Source organism: Lathyrus oleraceus, chromosome 7 (genome assembly GCF_024323335.1).
Source record: "Lathyrus oleraceus cultivar Zhongwan6 chromosome 7, CAAS_Psat_ZW6_1.0, whole genome shotgun sequence".
In the NCBI taxonomy this organism is placed as follows: domain Eukaryota; kingdom Viridiplantae; phylum Streptophyta; class Magnoliopsida; order Fabales; family Fabaceae; genus Lathyrus; species Lathyrus oleraceus.
Genome location: NC_066585.1, coordinates 482,141,756 through 482,156,427, shown reverse-complemented (window position 1 = coordinate 482,156,427; position 14,672 = coordinate 482,141,756).

The window sequence follows — 14,672 nt, the reverse complement described above, 5'->3', positions numbered from 1 at the left end:
TTCATAAGTAAAGATAGCACAGATATCTTGGACGGTGTTTGTAGAAGCTGATCTACAACATTGTACTCACTCTTCTTGATGAGCTTCAGTATCTCATCGCAGTCTTCTTTCAAATTGCCACTAGGGCCAACAGAAGCAGGAGTCTTTTGTACAGAGGAGGGTTTAACAACAGGTGCCAGGTTCGGAGAATTCACCGTATTCCCAACCGGACGCTCAACAGAATCAGCAACAGCCTGAGGCTTCGGAGGTGCAGAAAACACACGACCGCTACGGGTCAACCCGCTCACATCAGCAATGCTCACAACTGAGGAGGACGGCAGAGTCACCTCCTTCCTATTTTCCATAGCAACAACATTGTATCAGAATGGGATTGCCTTGTCAGAAGAATAAGGCACAAGACCGACAGGTTTGATAATCAACGAAGGAGAAACCTTCTGCTTGCTACCATCATACCTAATGATAACAGGCTCGGGTATCCTGAACACCGGAGAAATCACATTGACTTCTGGTTCATCTTCATCAACATTCCTGTTCTGAAGGATCTCAATGACTCCTTCATCCAACAATTCCTGAAGATCTTTACGCACTTGGCGACAACCCAATCTGTTAACAGAGCAGATTCGACATTTATCATGATCGTGCTCCAGATGACTGTAATCACACAGCAAGCGATGCAACTCAACCAGAGATTGTCAAATATGGCTAACATATTTGACCTTCTACTTGCCAGGGCAGCCCTGGACCATGTTAACGGATTTCCCATGCTCGGGCAATGGGTTCTTCTTAACATTAGGACCTGAGTCCTCAAAGCTCAAAATGTCGCACCTCATAAGGTCTTGAACCTTAGTCTTCAGCGGAAAGCAGTTATCCACATTGTGGCCGGGAGCACCAGAGTGGTAAACACAATGCATATCAGGCTTATACCACCACTGAGGGTTGGCAGGTATAGCCGGAGGGTCTCTCGGAGTAATCAGTTTCCTCTCTATCAAAGAGGGATACAGTTCTGCGTATGACATCGGAATTGGATCGAAAGTGATCTTCTTCCTCTCATAACTCGTGCTGGCTTGATTACTATTGCGAGGCTAGTAGGCTTGATGTTGAGGACGATGCTGCTGCTGATATTGCTGAGATGGTTGTTGATTATTGTGCTGCTGATATTGCTGATTATCCCTGAAAACAAGTGCTATATGAGCCACCTGGTGCTGATTGCTGGCAGGACGCCTAGGCTTCTTCTTCACAGAGGGTCTTCTGGATTTCACATGGGAGGTCACAACATGTGCCTCTCCATCTTTCTTCTTCGCAAACGCCCCATATCGTTTGGTAGAAGAGCATTCATCTTTGGTTAGCCGTCCTTCACGGACTCCTTCTTCTAGACGCATCCCCATATTCACCATCTCGGTGAAGTCCGAAGGAGCACTACCAATCATCCGCTCGTAATAGAATGAACTCAAGGTCTTCAGAAAGATCTTGGTCATTTCTTTCTCTTCCAGCGGAGGCACAATCTGAGCTGCCAACTCTCGCCACCTCTGGGCGTACTCTTTGAACGTTTCTTTGTCTTTTTGGGACATGGCCCGCAACTGATCCCGATCGGGAGCCATATCCACGTTATACTTGTACTGCTTGACGAAGGCTTCGCCAAGATCATTGAAGGAACGGATGTTCGCACTGTCCAAACTCATATACCAACGCAGTGCTGCACCGGACAGACTGTCCTGAAAGTAATGGATGAGTAGCTGATCATTATCTGTTTGAGTTGACATCTTCCTAGCATACATGACCAGGTGGCTGAGAGGGCAAGTGTTCCCTTTGTATTTCTCAAAGTCAGGGACCTTGAATTTTATAGGAATTTTTACACCGGGAACCAAACACAGCTCGGCAGAAGATTCTCCAAAGAGATCCTTTCCTCGAAGATTCTTCAATTCCTTGCGGAGTTCAAGAAATTGGTCATTCATAGCATCCATCTTCTCATTAACATCTGGGCCCTCAGATGGCTCAGAATGATAGATGGTGTCGTCTACCCTAGGCACGGTATGCACGACAGGAGGAGGAACAGCAAGGACCGGGCTAGATGCCGACATCGAAGCAAAGGTGGGAGCGGGAATATCAGGCATAAAACTGGGAGGCATCCCCCACGGAAACCCGGATGGCATGGCTGTTGCAAAATGTGCACTGGCAGCAGGCACAACAGAGGAAACAATCTCAGAGATGATTGTCCTCTGGGGAGGAGTTGAAGGTTTTGGAGACGACTGGCTCTGGGCAGCCAAGAACGATTCCATCAAAGCACTCAGTCTGACGACTTCCTCTTTGAGCTCACGGTTCTCTTGCTCTAGATGATCCATCAATCTGGATGAGTTGGCTCTGGTGTAGTACCGCTGAGTCAGCTTGTCTTCAAAATAAATGAAGAGCAACAGAGTTAGACCACGAGACAAGAGGCTGAGAACAACACATGCTTATGCAAATGATGCATGCAATGCTTGTGCATATGATTTTTTTATTTCAAAGGAACTTTAGGGTATTATTTGCAAATTTTGAAATATTAAGCATTTTTTGTCGCATATGGAAATATCTCATCAAATATATCTGAGAAAGAAGTACAGCATTGTCAATCATTACAAGAGAAAAGGAAAATAATCATCCTATGGATCCCTAGAAGCTCGGGACACAAGAAGATAAGTTGCACGAAGCCTCTTCACCTCTCTCTTGTAGGCTGCTTCCATATCCTCCTTCTCTTTAGCAAGTCGGTCATACCTCCTTTTCCAGAACTTGGAAGACTGAGGAAGTAGAGAAGTCCATGCATCGTCAGGATCATCAATGACCTGATGCTCGAGGAACTCGATCAGAGCATCCTTCTCCTTAATCTGCTGAAGCAACTCTTCTCTTTCACGGATCCAGGCACGTGATAAGTCTTCGTCTCTCAACTCCTCTACTCCTTGGTTAGGGAGGGTTGAAGGCCCACCCACAACCAAAGGTGTAGGTCTCGGATAATCGTAAGGCATGAGACACTCAGATGCTCTCTTCCTTACCCAAGCAGTATATGGTTCCAAAGCAATGCAATTCTTAGGACCCAACTCATTCCTGCCTTTCTTATGGATTTTGCGCCAAGCGCGAACCATTCTGGCTTTCAGGCCTTGGGGATCTTTACCCTCCTGAAAGAACACACCCTCTAACAGAATGTTATTAGGTTTATCCTTTAAGGGGAACCCAAGCTGACGACGTGCTAAAACAGGGTTGTAGCTAATCCCACCACATGTACCAAGAAGAGGCACATTGGAGAATTCACCACAAGAATCAATAATCTGCACACCGTCATATGCATGGTTATACCAAGAGATATCATCATTAGTGAGAGACATAAGCCTCGTAGACCACCGTAGACATCCCTTGTTCTCCTTGAAAGCGACCGTCTGAGGTAAGTGAGAAATAAACCATTTATACAACAGAGGAAAACAGCACACAATAGCGCCACCACCCTTTGCATTCCTCAGATGTAAAGAGAAATAGGTATCACCCAACAGAGTCGGAACGGGATTAAGAGCAGAAAAGATCCTAATAGCGTTCACATCCACAAATTTGTCGATGTTGGGGAATAATACCAATCCATAGATGAGAAGTACAAATATTGCTTCAAAGGCATCCTCACTCATGGCCTTCCCATAAACGGTAGCTTGAGCAATGAGGAACTCAGAAGGGAGACCTTGAATTCCACCTTTGGTAGTCATATGAGCACGAATCAGAGACTCATCTATGTGCAACAAGTCTGCTATCTCTTGAGAAGTAGGAATACTCTCCAAGCCACTGAACGGCAACTGATCCAGAATAGGTATACCCACCAGATAAGCATACTCCTCAAGGGTAGGCAACAGCTGAAAGTCCGGAAAAGAGAAGCAATGGTACAGAGGATCATAAAACTGCGCCAACATATTCATCAACCCTTCATCAACCTGAGTAGTCAGAAGAGGAAGAAGCTTCCCGAAGCGAGCTTTGAAACCCAAGGGATCTAGTACATAGGATGTCAGATTCCTTAACTCTTTCAGATCGGGTTGTCTGAAGCTGTACTTCTTTGTATTCCTTCTTTGTCTTTCCATGTCTGAAAATTTTGCAAATAAACCCCTTAAGTTCCTTGAAAATTTTCTTTTTATCTGATGATATGGATGCAGATGAATGCATGAATGCAACAATCACACTCAAGGATCAAGCAAAACACACCAAGCAAAGGTCATGGGATGGCTCATATTATCCTTAATATCAATCATCCATTTTGGTGGATTATGGTTTTCACCTTATCAACACCCAATTTCCATTGATATTAACGATATATGAATGGCTCAACCCTCGTTAATATCAATCATCCATTTTGGTGGATTATGGTTTACACCTTATCAACATCCAAGTTCCATTGATATTAAGGATGCATGAACGGATCAACCATGAATCACGGGTTTACTGTGAGTCACGAGCATGGAGTCTCGGTTAAGAACCACCCAAAGGGAGTGTACTAGGGTTTAAACCTTCCGAACATGTTCTACAAGAGGTTCCCATAGTCATCATCCCATCTTTCGAATATTATCGGAGGAACGAATACTCGTATTCCAAAAATATTCTCAAGAGAGACTCTTATGAGTGTAGTATCGCGCAACAATCGCATCAAATCTTACATTTAAACAACCTCCGCACTACGTTCTAAAATAGGCCAAGATGGGCTTGGTAAACTAAGGTCCTTGGCTTCTAAGGCACATATTGGAAAGAGTAATGTCTAACCATAACTTACTTGTGTGACATTATTATCCCAACATGACCTCCACCAAGTGAATGGACTCGTAAGTCAACTTGCTAAGGAATAACTCCACACAAGTCGACGAGACTACGCCATTCTCCTATCCTAAGGTGCACTCGAGTTCGGGTATAGAACTCATCTCACAGAGACCACCAAGCAAACAAGCAATTGATATATCAAGCAATTCAATCATTACAAACAATACAGTAATCCCAAATTGCACAAAAATATGTCATAAACAATATAATACAACAAGTGTGAAAAGTTGGCAAACCCACTAGATTTACTCCCCAGCAGAGTCGCCACTTTTCTGTAGCGGTGTATTTGTTACCATTGGAGATATTAACTAAATCCAAGGTAAATCATACAAAGTCGAGTCGCCACCGCACTTCTATTTATCCAAAGGAATGGTTAGAAAGCGAACAAAAACCTATAAAGTTTTACAAACAAAACTAGTAAAAGAAGGTCAGAGATCTGGGTAAGGGGGTTGGTTATGTCATGGGAAGGTGTTAGGCACCCACAACATCCTAGGTACTCCTAGGGAGCCCTTTTCACGCTTGTTGCAAAAGGTTATCGTTTATGAAATTATTTTGTGCAAACATGATTGAAGAGATGAGAAAAGAATATACAAGTTTATTTACATTTTGTGTTTGGATGGATGAACCCATTGCCTACGTACCCTCTCATGAAAGATAAGGATCAAAACCCCGTAGTTCGGGTAAAAGATTTCAAAACAGTGAGTGGATTGATTGGTCCAAAAGCCTTAAGGTCTTTTGTTATCAAAGGGAGAAAACTCGACCTGAAAAACCACAAGTCCACCATGTGAGGATAGCTTCGACATGCTAGTGAGGGATTATGCCCTATAATAAGCATGGAAGACTTATTGTCCAATCACTAAGGACATACGTGAGTATTATATCTACCACAAAGATAACTCAAACCTAATAGCTAAAGTTTATGAAAAAAATTGATTAAGAAGTGGACATGGAGCCACAAAAGAGACATTTGAGTGGGTTGCATTAACCAATTAGAAGTATGTACAAAAATGGTCAAAGTTGATTTAAAGATTCAATTCAAAATGAGTATTATGGAAAGAAAGTTTGAAAATCAAAGGCATAAGGCCTAGGTTTCTAATGTTGAAAACAAGTCAAATGTTTGCACAAAAGTTTTTTTTTGGTTTGGGTTAAGGATGAAAAAGGATCAAGGTTAAGCATGCAAGAGGTGAGGGATAAACCACAATAGGAGTTCCTTTCTCGAGATCATAGAGATGATCGAAGTAAGTTCCTTTGGAATAGGCAAGCACAAGGGAAAAGCAAATAACAAGTCTCAAAATAGAACTCAATGAAAGAGGAAACAGAATGCCAATCAATGGACTTACATCCAACTCCTGAAAGCAAAACGGAAACAGAATGTCAATATATGGACTTAGATCCGACTCCAAACAACAAAGCGGAAACAGAATTCCAATAGATGGACTTATATCTAACTCCTCAAAACAAACAGGAAACAGAATGCGAATAGATGGACTTGTATCTAACTCCTCAAAACAAACAGGAAACAAAATGCCAATAGATGGACTTATATCTAACTCCTCAAAACCAAACAAATGAGCAAAAGCAAACACATGCAAAAGAAATCAAGCAAACAATGCATCACACACTATATACAAACAAGAGGCTCAATCAAATAGGTAGGCTTTAGTAAAGAGGGGTCATATCAATCTCGATAAACAAGCCAAACTGTAATGGTAATCTGTGAGCTTTTAACCACTAACATTGAGAGTTAGGGTGAAGCTGATGAAAATGGAAATGAGGATGAGACCTCATGCTCTTAACCCTGGCCTGGGTGAGCTTATGACAAAGAAAGCGTGGGGATCCAGAATATGGGATCCTATTCCACTTGACAGACACTAAACAAGATCTTGGGTACTTGTTCAAGAGCATCAACACGTAGTGCGAGCATAGTGAACGACTCACTGAATAACAGGGGATTGATTGCTAATCCCTTCTATCTGTCAATTGCCTCTTCACTTAGGAGGACTTATCAAGTAACATGCCTCATTTAGAGGTCTTTAGAACAAATGTAAACAATCACAATCAGAGCCTCATAAGGAGGACTTCAGCCAAAATGCCTGCCAAAAAGGTGACAGGACTTCCAGACTACATGGAGTAAGATAGTAGCTACCTAAGTTGTGTATCAACCACAATCCAAAGCTCAAGCAAGAGCTAAAATCTAGCAACTAATGTACCTGTACAAAAGCTTAAACAGTTAATATCTCAGACAGAAAACCAACAGACAAACAGTCCAACTGTTACACAAGTCAATGAGCAATGATCAAGCAATCAAATGAAGCAATGAGCTCAAGCCTATCACTTAGAATCCTACAAAACAGCAATGTGTTAGAATTCAAAGGCATTTGTATCTCACAAAGTGAGATGAAACCAGACATCAATGCTAAATGTCCAAACCTGAAATAGAAAGCACAATTAGTTTATGTACAAAACACTAGTACAAATACTAGGTTCAAAACCAAATCAAATGATGAAAACAGAACTTAATCTTTTGCACAAATCAAGTTCAAACATGTCATAAGATGTCCTCAAAAGGACCAGCTTCACTTCACAAGGCAAAGGCATCAAATGATCAATGTAATGCAAAGGCAAGCAAAGGTGCACAAAATGGACATCCAAATTAGAAAATCCAAATCAAAACAGAAATGCATCCAATGGCTGTGAAATTTTTTATGCAAGCTAATCATGTTATGAACAAACAATGTGCAAAATATCAAGTCCAAAAGATCTCAAATGATAGTTAAACAAAAATGCACAAATGCAATACTAAGAAGGTGACACAAATTGTCACAACATATCTTCATGTGTCCAAAACAGTGATAGCATATGATACAAATTTCAAACGAAAGCTCAAAAATCATATCACAAGTGAGGATCAAGCATGCAAAATTTCAGATCAATTGGATTAACAATGAGCATTTCACAAAGCATTTATCATGACATATCAATTTGGCAACAAGGTTCAATCAAAAATCACACATCAATAAACCAGCAACAAACAAATCATGAAATAAATGCTAAAAAAAAGTAGAGATCAAAACAAGAATGTGAAAAAAAGTTGGGATCCATTTGAAGCATTTTTCAATCATGAAACCCTAGCATTGAACCAGACGGCCGGAACAGTGTTTCCGGTCGTCTTCTACGGTTGAAATCCGGTGACCTTCATGCGAAAATTTCCAGAAATTGGCAAATGATACATGGTTCGAAAGATCTTTCAACGAGGATCATGAATATCATATTAAATCAACCTAAAACCTCATGAATCGAACGGATCGAGCAAAAACATATTGAACATCCAAACTTTAATTCCACATAGCATGTTCATTTCTCATCCAAATCAAGATATAAAACTATCAGCATGCTCAGCATAACACGATCTACATAATCATGGCAAGAAATAGGCAAAAGGAGATGGTCGAAATTTCACCTACTTGAGATGCAGTGATCAAAAATCGTGTCCTCAGGCTTCCAAAGTCTCCAGATCTTCTTCCTCAACTTTGTTGTGAAGCTTTGAACAAGAATTAGCAATGGAAACAGCTTGAATCTAGCTCAATTTCAAGTTTCCATCTCCATGTTCATGTGCTTGTGTAGCTCAAATCTGAACCGAATTCTTCAAACCAAAGGTTTATTCCTACTCAATGATACATGATAAACCAGATTATGCAAAGAAAAGGAAGGTTTGTGTGGAGAAATGTGAGATTCGAAGAGAGAGAAATTTTGGAGGAAATGGAAAATTTCAGATCTGAAAAATGCTTCCCCCTTCAAAAACAGTTATGATTTGGTATTTATACTCTGTGTTAATCATGCTGAAATTAGGATTAGGCTTTGATTAATTGAGATTAGAGAGATATGAGGTGAATTGCAAAATTGGCAAGTGTGCTTAGCATGTACATGCCACACGTGAACAGTGCCATGCTAAGCCTTGTATTCACTTGAAATCATCCAACAATCATCATGGAAGTGTTAATTTGCTTGTATGATCAACCAAATTCAAATTATTGAATTTCCCTCCAAAAAGCATATGTATGCACAAGTGGTCATGTGATCTTCTTTCATGCAAGGCAAAGGTTGATTTGGAAAGCATTGGTCACAAGGAGCATTTTGCAAAAAAGAGTGGACCAATTTGGAGTTTTGGATCAAAAGTTATGGCATGTTGAGCTTCCATGCATACTTTGTGATCATTTGGCCATAACTTCTCAACCAATTATCAAATGATTATGAAATAGGACTTTTTGGAAATGGGAGAGAAATATCTTCAACTTTCATGTTCAACAAAAATCCATTTGAAGCTTCTTTGACGTTGGAAAGTCAAGTTGAATGTGGACCAAAAACTTGCCATTTTTGGAAACTTGAAATTACAGGTCACTTTCCATTTTTGGAAACTTTTGCAATGACTTCAAAATCTTCAAGATAGATGTTGGACATGTTAAATAGGCCTTTTTTGAACATGAATGAGATGTCTCAAATAATTTCCCCCGCCTCAAAGCCCTCAGTTGACTGCACAGTTGATTATTTGGTCCTGAGATGACCTTGACATGCTTGATGAATTTGAGCCTTTACCACTTGGGGAATTTGCTTGAAAAATGAACCCTAGCTCATATAAGTTCAATATGACAATCATGTGGTCCTCATCTCAAGAAAATACCATCAGCTCTTGTACAATGGATGCTCTTGAATTGCTTGACCTGTGCTTGCTTAGACTACAAAATAAAATGTTAATGACATATTTTTGTGCTTTTGGTTAGTGATTAAAATAAGAAAAGCAATGATATATAATGCAAGCATGCCTGGTGATCTCAAACCACTCACAGGAGATCCCACCCAAAGGGCAAGGAAGCCAAGATGCTCAAAGATCCTTGAGGCTATGTAATGCAATGCTTATGATGCCATGAGGGATCTTAGGGACAAAATTGGGGTCTTACAGCATGGAGTCTCGGTTAAGAACCACCCAAAGGGAGTGTACTATGGTTAAACTTGACAATCATGTTCTAAAAGAGGTCCCCATAGTCATCATCTCATCTTTCGGATATTATCGGATAAAACGACTACTCGTATTCCAAAAATATTCTCAAGAGAGACTCTTATGAATGTAGTATCGCATAACAATCATATCAAATCTTACACTTGAACGACCTGTGCAATACATCCTAAAATAGGCCAAGATGCGCTAGGTAATCTAAGGTCCTTGGCTTCTAAGGTCTATATTGGAAAGAGTAATGCCTAACCACGACTACTCGTGTGACATTATTGTTCCCAATAAAACCTCCACCAAGTGAATGGGCTTGCAAGTCAACTTGCTAAGGAATAACTCCACACAAGTCGACAAGACTATGCCATTCTCCTATCATAAGTGCACTCGAGTTCGGGTATAGAACTCATCTCACAAGAGACCACCAAGCACACAAGCAATTGATATATCAAGAAATTCTTACATTACAAACAATACAGTCATCCCAAATTTGCATAAAAATATGTCACAAATAAATATAAACATACAATGCAACAAAGCAAAAAGTAGCCTAAACCCACTAGGAAGCAACACACCTCGCTAGCAGAGTCGCCACTTTTCTGTAGCGGGGTATTCGTTACCTTTAGATTTATTGACTAAATCAAAAGTAAATCATACAATTCGAGTCGCCACCGCACTTCTATTTATCCAAAGGAAAGGTTAGAAAGCGAACAAAAACCGAGAAGTTTTATCAAATCAAAAACTAATGAAAATGTCAGAGGTCTGGGTAAGGGGGTTGGTTATGCAATGGGAAGGTTTTAAGCACCCAAAACATCCTTAGTACTCTAAGGAAGCCCTTTTTGCAAAGTTGTATGGTAGGTTGTGTAAGACCCCAATTTTGGCCGTAAGATCGCTCATGGCATCATAACATTGCATTTGCAAAGCCTCAAGGATCATTGAGCATCTTGGTTCCCTTTGCCTTTGGGTGGGACTTATTGTGAGTGGTTTAAGATCACCAAGCATGCTTGAGTTGTATATTATTGCTTTTCCCATCTTTATTCACTAACCAAAAGCACAAAAATATGTCACTAACATCTTTTGTTTGTAGCTTGAGCAATCACAAGGTCAAGAGCTTCTAGGAGATCCTTTGTGCAAAGATATGTTCAAGAGAAGATGAAGGCAAGCATGGCAATGGTTCCCCAACATCTCATCCATAAAATATGCCTCCCAAGTATCTCAATTCATCATTTTGATCAACTCAAGTCAAAGGGTTTAAGGTTTGTTCCCAAGGAAACCCTAATTCAGCTGATCACCCACACTGCCTTGCTCAGGAAGCAACCTCAGCCCATGGTCAAATACAATCAAGGAAAGTTCTTTAATTCATAATTTCATGCATATTTGAACTTATTTGAGTGTCCTCAATCATCAATTCATCAAGATATGAGTTGTGGACTTGAAAAGTTGATCAGTCAATTCATCTGACTATTTTGAAATGCACTGAGACCTAACTTCTTATGTGTTGGTCAAATGGAGATGATCCCAAACAAAAAAATGTTCTTACGGACAATATGAACAACTTTCATGTTCATCAAAAATTGATTTAAAGCTTGGAAGGTCATCTCCCATTCCAAGACATTATAGGTCATTTTGACTGAAACCCTAATTTTGGGTCAACTTCCCAAGGAAGTAACTCATTCATTTTTTATGATTTTGAGGTGGGATCAAATGAATTGGAAAGCTTAAGATGTCTAATTAAAATTTTATGTTGAACAAAATTTCATAATATCAAAGTAAATACATGTGATAATGCAAAACATTATAGGTCACTTTGGACCAAATGCATTGAAAGGCAAAAAAGTCCAACTTCAAGTGCCCATAACTTCTTCATCAAAATTCCAAATGATGCAAACTTTAAGTCCATCTTGATTGTCTTGAAAAGATATACAACTTTGATGTTTGAAGTGTTTCCATTTAAGGCTTGAATCATCAAAATAGAAGGGCTTGAAGTTGGTTCAATTTGACAAAATTCTCAAAGGCATGTTTTGCACTATGAACTTCATGGCCTGTTTTCATAAATTTCCACACCCCAAATGAGATTTGGTCCAACATAAAAAAATTTCCTTATGTCAAGGCCTTTCTAACCATTACCCATATGCTTATGTTTGGATTTTCTAAGTGGCACTTTCAAAGAGGGGAAGATTTTGGTGCAATTATGGAAACTTGTTTGAAACTCATTGCACAAGCCATTGCATTGACATCTGCACGTCCATTTCAAGTTGGTTGGTCATCAGCATGCAAATGCAATTGAATTTGGGCCTTCTACATGATCATGCAAGCCCATGCAAAGAATATCCACTTGCCATGCACACGAGGATTTCCTTGCCTTGCCTCCAATTCAGCTATAAATAGACATGCTATGCCTCATAATTCTTCAACCTAAAGGCACCTGATATGCTGCATAACTGAATCTATAGCCATTACCAAAGGAACTAGTTCACATTTCATAAAATTTTCAGATCTGAAATTCAACTGAATTTGGTTGAATCTTTAGATCTAAAGTTCCTAGACCTTCATCATCTAGTCCATAGAAGTTCTGTTTGGCTAAAGGAAGCAAGGAAGGTAGCTCAAATCTTCACAATTCAAAGGTGACCATCAACTGGTTTTTTCTTCGAAACTCATTAATCTTTGATCTATTTGCCTGGCTATTGTGTTGTCTGAAGTACTCTCACTAGAGGCATTTGAATTGTGCTTTTAATTTTGCAAAATCATCAAGTTCAGTTTGAACTCCATTATTTTCCTCTTCTGATTTCTCTTCCCATGGAGATCTAGAAGGAAAACCAATGGTACAGGGGTGATGTACATCCCCCCAGCTTTCCAATGATATGAGGATCGCTTCATTTGGTTAAGTTTTTATTGCCTGCAACTTTGGCCGGAATCTTCATGCCCACCGGAGAAGACGGTGGCTCTGGCCGCCGTCCCTTTGCCAGATGGACTGTGGACCGTGTGATGGCATCTCCAGTTTGTATCTCAGCCTTTGGATCTTATGACTTTTAATAATGCCTTGTGTGACGCGTTTGACTGGAGACCACCATGAGCGCGCGCATGTGGAGCGTTTGATCAACCACGTCAATTAATGAGGCTTGATCAGACGCTCCTGGTTTTTTCTCTTTTTTTAATTTCTGATTTTATTTCTTTTATTTCCTTTATTTTCAAAAATTCATAACTTCTTCATTTTAATTCCAAAAAATATGGGACCAATTTCATTCTTCTACATTTAAATTCTAGTTTCTAAAAATGATTTTTAATATTTTTTATTTTGTCATTTGATATTTTTTGTGAATTTTCTCTTTTCTGGTTATTTTTAATTCATTTTAAATAGTTCTCAATATTCAAAAAATACAAAAATATTTTCCTAACCTATTTGAAATGATGATGGATCTATGAAAAATATTCTCATCAATTTTTTAATTGATTTGAGATTTATTTGAGATTTTAGTTCAATTAGGTTATTTTTATTCATTTTTAATTGATTAAAAATAGTTTTTAACTTTTAAAAATGCTGAAATTTTTTGTCAAACTTTGTTTGACCTTGTTGAACTTGGGATAAATCACTTGGACCTTTCAAGGTTGATTTGAAATGATTTTGAAGTTTGACCTTTCTTTAATATTTTAATTCAAGTTTATTTTCAAATATTAAAAATGCCAAAAATATTTTGTTCATTTCTTGACTTCCAATCTTCATCTCACTTCTGTTTTTGATTGTTTGACCATGATCCTCAATGTCATTGGTCAACACTTGTTGATTGGTACATGCTATTTCATCTAATGCACTTTATTCTTTCCATTTCCTTTTCCATTATTCATCTTCTTCTTTTTTTTTTTTTCTTTTTGATCAATGAGTTGAAGGTTGATAAGTTGGCATTGATTAGGGAGACTTAATCTTCCTTGATTCAAATCTAATTCATCTTGATCAATTGATCAAGTGAATGGCTTTGCATTAAGGATAGGTTGTTTCCTAAACCATGCAAAGGACTTAAACCAATACAAGATCAATTCTCTTTTTCTTTTGGCATGGCAAGTTGTTGGAACTTGGTTCACTAATCAAGACTTCTAACTTGTTTTGTTGCCTACATTATTATTGACCGGCCTCAGGTAGTTGTGACTTCTACATAAGTCCAATTACGATTGCTTAACATAGCGCTAAATTTGCCTTATGGCACACTAACTACTAACACTAACCATTAACCATTAACCTTTACTTTTTGCACTTTACATTTATGCAATTTATTATTCTTGTACATATTATTCATTTGCTTTTTTCCCTTTGCTCACTTGAGCACATGTTTATGTTAATGCAATTTGCCTTTTGCTCACTTGAGCATATAATTGTGTATATATCTTTTGTGCTTGTGTGTGTCTGTTAGTTGTGAACCAAATGCAAAGAATTGGACAAAATGGACTTAGACTTTAGGACTTTACCCAAGCTAATGGAGTTTGAAGAGCAACTAGGCCTCATGCCTTTAGAGTGCTTAAATGTCAAAGAGCAACTAGGCCTCATGCCTTTAGAATGCTTAAAGCTTGAAGATGAACATTGAAAGGACCATATTCTAAACTCTCTCTTGTCCATTCTTTGATTGTTAATAGAACCTTTTGATGTGTGTGTTTTTGTGCTAGGCATTCCAACATTGAGCTAAATTGAGGAACCATTGCCATGAGCTTCTAAGAGAGAGGGAGCTTTCCAAGAATTAATTTGATTGTTGATTGCTTGAGTTTATGCTTATGTGATTGCTTATTCCAAAGGATGGGAGCTACTTGGATCATCAATATGATCTCAAGAGAGGAAATCCATGTGTGGTTTTGCTTCTTGTCCCTTACCTCT